Source organism: Salvia hispanica, chromosome 1 (assembly GCF_023119035.1).
Source record: "Salvia hispanica cultivar TCC Black 2014 chromosome 1, UniMelb_Shisp_WGS_1.0, whole genome shotgun sequence".
Lineage (NCBI taxonomy): Eukaryota > Viridiplantae > Streptophyta > Magnoliopsida > Lamiales > Lamiaceae > Salvia > Salvia hispanica.
Window position 1 is genome coordinate 24,826,471 of NC_062965.1, and position 5,543 is coordinate 24,832,013.

General features: G+C 33.8%; 1 long non-coding RNA gene across 1 annotated transcript; it reads right to left on the bottom strand.

The window, feature by feature from the left end:
• Positions 1–3,991: 3,991 nt before the first annotated feature.
• Positions 3,992–4,580, bottom strand: LOC125190436. Its single transcript, XR_007170918.1, has 2 exons — positions 4,354–4,580; positions 3,992–4,286 (listed from the first exon to the last, which is right to left on the bottom strand). It is a non-coding gene; the product is annotated as an uncharacterized LOC125190436 (long non-coding RNA).
• Positions 4,581–5,543: the final 963 nt, after the last annotated feature.

Below are 5,543 nucleotides of genomic sequence, written 5' to 3' on the forward strand. Positions count from 1 at the left end.
CATCTTTCTGCAATCGGATGATGGAGCGTTGTTGCACCAAGATTGTTTGAAACCGAAGATGAATTCATCAAATTTGGGGGAAATTTAAAATTAGGGTTTGAAGAAATGGGATTGGGAACCAAACCATTCTTCTCAACGCTGGACCTGTTGGTATTTGGGAAAATTGGGAGCGAGGGCGTAGCTGCTTCCCCCAAATTGCTCCCCGCCGAACCCTTGATCCACCACACCCGCGGCGGCGCCTCCGCCAAATTGGACTAACTTAGTGAGATTCCCCATTGCAAGATCGTCCACATCAGCCATGACATAACGGAGGAATGCCTGTTCCTGGCTGGGAGACTCCGACAGCACGCCCTCCCAGTCCTCCATGGCGAATTTCGCCGGGTTACCTCGGATCTCTAGAGAATTAATTAAGGATTAAAAAATTAGAATTAAAAGTTTAATTTAGTCAAAATCGATATTAAACCTGTTGACCGTTAGTTTTTAACGAAAATGTTGACGGGGGACCAAAATGATCAAATTTCCATATGTTCAGGACCACAAAATCCAAAAGATAATGTTTAGGACCAAAAACGTAAAATGGACATATGTTCAGGACCAGTTTTGGCCTTTACTCTTTAATTTATTTAGTTTTAGTTTACATGGGGAAGATAATACATAAAACTTTTCGTTTTATTTATCTCTCTTCACCCAATGCGCCACTAACTCATTTCCATTTCTCTCTCTTCAAAGAAAAACGGAAAAGGCTCTTTTGAATTTACTCCATCTCTTCTTTCTCGACTATCGCCGCCCTCCCTCATTTTCTTCCTTTCCTCAGATCAGTCTCATCATCTCACACTGGGTGAGGTGGGGTCGGAGACGTGAATGCCGTAGGATCGGAGGCTGATGAAAGGAGCTTCCCAGCGGCATTCCGGGGACGGTGGTGGAGTCGGCCCACTCAACCCCACCTGGACCCGCCGCTGATCATTGGGCGCTTTCTCTTTCAGCAAATGTAAGTTACTAAGTTTTGATTTTCGAAAATAGTAAAAATCATTTATATATACTCCTATTTAATTTAAGAGTAGTGATTTAGAGAGAAAAGATATGCTGCACAACCAATTTAAGCGTCTGTGAGCGCCTCATTCCCACGTCGGCCATTTGCCTTATTTTGAGTGTCTCTTTCCTTGATCCACATAGCACATATCTTTTTCCTCCTCTGATAATATTTATTTTCCTCAAATATATTTTTCTATTCATTTATTCTCTCTAGGTTTTACAAAATAATAATGATAAACAACCAAAATAAGGCTATTAATAATTTGATGTATTAATTATATATTAAAATAATAAATATAGTAAGTGGACAAGTTAAAAAGACTTATTAGCCTTTAACCTCATTTTTTATTTTTATATTTGAAATTCCTTCCTATTTTTTTAAAAATTTGAGTAAAAGTATGCACTAATTACATTTATGGTTCTAAAAAAATAAAAAAATTATACACAAATAAAAAATATATGACCACAATATTATACACTTTCCATGTACTATATATGCATCCATATACTTTAATTAAATGTATAAATAAACCTTTTTTTTTTTTTCAAATAAACTAGTTTTCAATTATTTATTTATTTAATATTTTAATTTATTTCATGATATATTAAAAAGTTATGCAGTTAAAATTTTCTCATTTTCTTTATAAAAATTAGACCTCATTAACTCAATCCACTATATATGCAACAAATTAATAAAGTAGTATATTTTAAAGTATTCTACTACTAATTTATTTCATGATAGGTGAATGCTTTAGAAAAAAAATACTACTAAGCATTAACTATACATATTTAAAATATTAAATGATAGAGTTAAAAATATGTAATTAATCAATTTTTTTTATTGAGGTTCGACGTACGTTCTAAAAAAAATATTAAAGTTTGAAATATAGGAAACTAAAATAAAATATTGAATTCTTAAAATGAAAATTATAAACTCAATTAGTACTATGATATCATATTCTTATCAAATTTAAATTTGTAACATGATATACTGAATTGAATTAAGAATTCTAATATTTTTTAATATAAAGATAAAATATTAAATATATTTTCCTAAAATACTGAATAGATAATTTAACTGAATTGAATTAAGAATTCTAATATTTTTTAATATAAAGATAAAATATTAAATATATTTCCCTAAAATACTGAATAGATAATTTAAAAACATGTGATTATTTTTTACTATGGTTCGATTGTAACATATGATTGTTTTTTTTTATCAAGGTTTGATTGACGATTAAAAAAAATTAACAATTAAAAAAATACTAATATTTCTATAAATTTATTAAAGTATTAGAACTAGTATTTTAAAATTGTATGTTTTTAATATTTTTTTCGTTTTAAAATAAATTGATGAAACTTTTTTTTATGCTTTTCATTCTGCACATTGCAAAAGTATTTGAGTTAGTTACGAAAAAAGGTGATAAATATGTGGGATAAATATGGTCCAGCCTTTCTAATTTTCCATATTTTTCACATATAATTTCCATAATCAAAGTCATCCTTGTTTAAGAAGTTGGAGTAATTAATACTCGTACATATTCAATTCTAGGGGTGTCAAAACGGGTAGCGGGTAACGGGTAATCCCGAACCCGACCCGACATCCGACGGGTATCGGGTACCCGTTACCCGGCGGAATCGGGTAACGGGTCGGGGTCGGGGTCGGGTATAATTATATTTGATTTTGCGGGTAACGGGTATCCCGATACTCGACCGGGTAATTCCGATAGTCCCGAAATACCCGATATGTATATTAATATTTTATAATTTATAATTTTTAATTTTAATAATTGCTGACTGTGCTGGCTTAAATATGTCATATTGTAATTTTTTATTAGTAATATATTACAAAACATACTTTTTTAGTTTTTAACTTTTAATTAGGGTTAAGATCACAAATCGTTTTTCCTTCTTTTCTCTTTTCTACGATTCAACTCCTTGTCTCCTTCCACCCGCCTCCTCCTTCCACCCGCATCTACAGCCGCTGATTCAATCAGGTAAGGTAACTATGAGTTTTTTTTTTCAGCAGTTTTGCTCAGACTCTCTCTTATTTGAAAATTAGAAGTGATAAACTTATGTATATATTTTGGCATATTGGACTTTGGTGGTCCCACTGCAGTACCCTACTCGGCTTCAATTCATTATATGAATTTGTCATATTTGCGGACTTATGGAGTATTTCATGTGAGACTATTACATCCAGCAAGTAATATTTTTAAAAAATCTTCTAAAATATACAAATAATATTTAAAAAATGACGATTTGAAAAAAAAAAAATTAATTCTACACATGATTGATTACATAAAAGGGTAATAAGGAGATAAATAAAATTTTATTTTATTAACATTAATAATGCTATATGTTTCTCAGATCTCATCTCTAGTACATCAAATTTATTTGTCATTTCACAATTCGACCGTCGTGTTCATTAGTTGTGATATAAGCAAATACTATTAAATCTTCACAAATTGGCCGATTTCAAAAGTTGTACTTAAGAAATTACATTAATTCGATCAAGCAAATCTTTACTTAGTTTTACATTTACGAATTAGAAGTATACCAATTGAAAGGAGCCGTAGAGGTGCCCACGATTCAGGAACCGACGGTTACGGTTCGGAACCGTCGGTTCCGGTTCCAAAAACGCCGGTTTCGGTTCCAAACCGGCGGTTTTTCTGGCGGTTTTTTTACGGTTTTTCACGGTTTCGAACCGCTGATTTTTTGCGGTTCCGACTTGGTTTCAGAGTTTTCCGGCGGTTTTTCGCGTTTCCGGTTCTGAACCGCTCGGAACTGGCGGTTCCGGCACGGTTTCGGTTCGAAAATTTTTTAACCTGAAATCGACGGTTTCGGTTCGGAAAAATTCTCACGGTTTCGATTCGAAACCGTAACCAACCGTAACCGGTGGTTACGGTTTCATTTTTAACCGCGGATTCGGTAAACCTTGGCCAAGTTACGGAGGTAAAAGAGAGTAATATCACATATTCCAATATTGATAGAAAATATACCACTATTCCACATACATGTTTTATATTTCTAACATCTCTTTTTATGGGGGCCCAGCTGCCTTGTTTCCCAAAACCAGTCGAGCATCATGATGAACGACAACAACATGAGCAGAGTCATGAACTTGAACAAAAACACCCAATTGAAAAAACAACCAATTCAAATCTAACAGTTCATGTCGAGCTTGTCCGGGGGATTCAGTTCTTGAACAGTCACCCGCGGTGGAGATTTTGAATAATGGGACACCATCTCTGTAGATTAGAGAGGAAATTAGCATTAAAAACTCATTTTCTTCATAAATTATAATGCGATTATTACCTTGCTTTCGCGGCGGTGGCACTGGTTAACGGGGCGTGTCGTCTGCATCGTGGAAGTAGTTGGGGGTGAAGACTGAGACGGCCTTCCATCCGCCAATGGCGGTGTCGTCTTTCTCGGGGACCATCTTGACCCGCACTCCAGCCTCCTCTTTGATGATGATGAGGAAGAAGAAAAAGAGGAAGAAGAGGAATATGAGTAAGGAGACAAGCGTTCGCTTTGAATCCATATTGTGGAGGGTGTTTCAGAATGAGAGTTTATTTTATTTTATTTATAGACATAGGGAGGGTATATCGGTACTTTTGGATCGGCCGTGATTGATTGTGATTCTTGGCTTATCCTATGCGTATCAAAACATTTTAAGAGAATTAATTAGTATTATATCAAAAATTTATATTTTCTCAACTGTTCAATTTATTTGTTTATCTTTCCTGTCATGTTTTTCTTCCACATTTCCATTACTCCCTTTTCTTTTCGTTTTTCAAATACTGAATGCATAAAAACTAGTACCATCCAAAATTTCTCGGTTTATTAAGATGTACAAGTAGTGTGATGCATGTGCAAACGTAACAGATTTTACTTATTGGTCAGCTGTCCATTTATGGAACATCTTCATTTTGCAATTTAGCGCAAATTTCGATTCTTCTAATGGTAAAATTTAATACTCCAAATTTTCATATAAGGATTATTTGTTTATATTATCATAAACGATGCAATATTATACTAATATTTACATATTACATCATTATAAATATTCATTTTTCTTATTATAATTCATACATTATTGTAATGTAAACAATCAATATCATCCTTAGCTCTCATAAAAAATCACATTTGATATGTTGAAAGCACCAAAGTTTGTGCCGCAGAAAGAAGAGGGATGGCGGAAGCGGTGCGGTGTTGTCATGGGATCGGAGCCTCGGAGGGAGTGTGAAAGACCAAACGTTATGAAGTTTTTCGGCCCTCGTGTACATATGGTAACGGTAGAGTTGGTGGCTTGGGACATATATCTCTAATTTAATACATGCATCCTTTTGCATATTTTATTGCTATTTATATTGTATATTCTCTATTTTATTTTTATAGGCATATTAATTGAATATTCACAATTTCTATTTAGTATGTTTAAGTTTTTTCTCACATTAGAGCATCTCCAATGCAAATAGGCCAGCCACTCTCTCTCTCTGCCACGT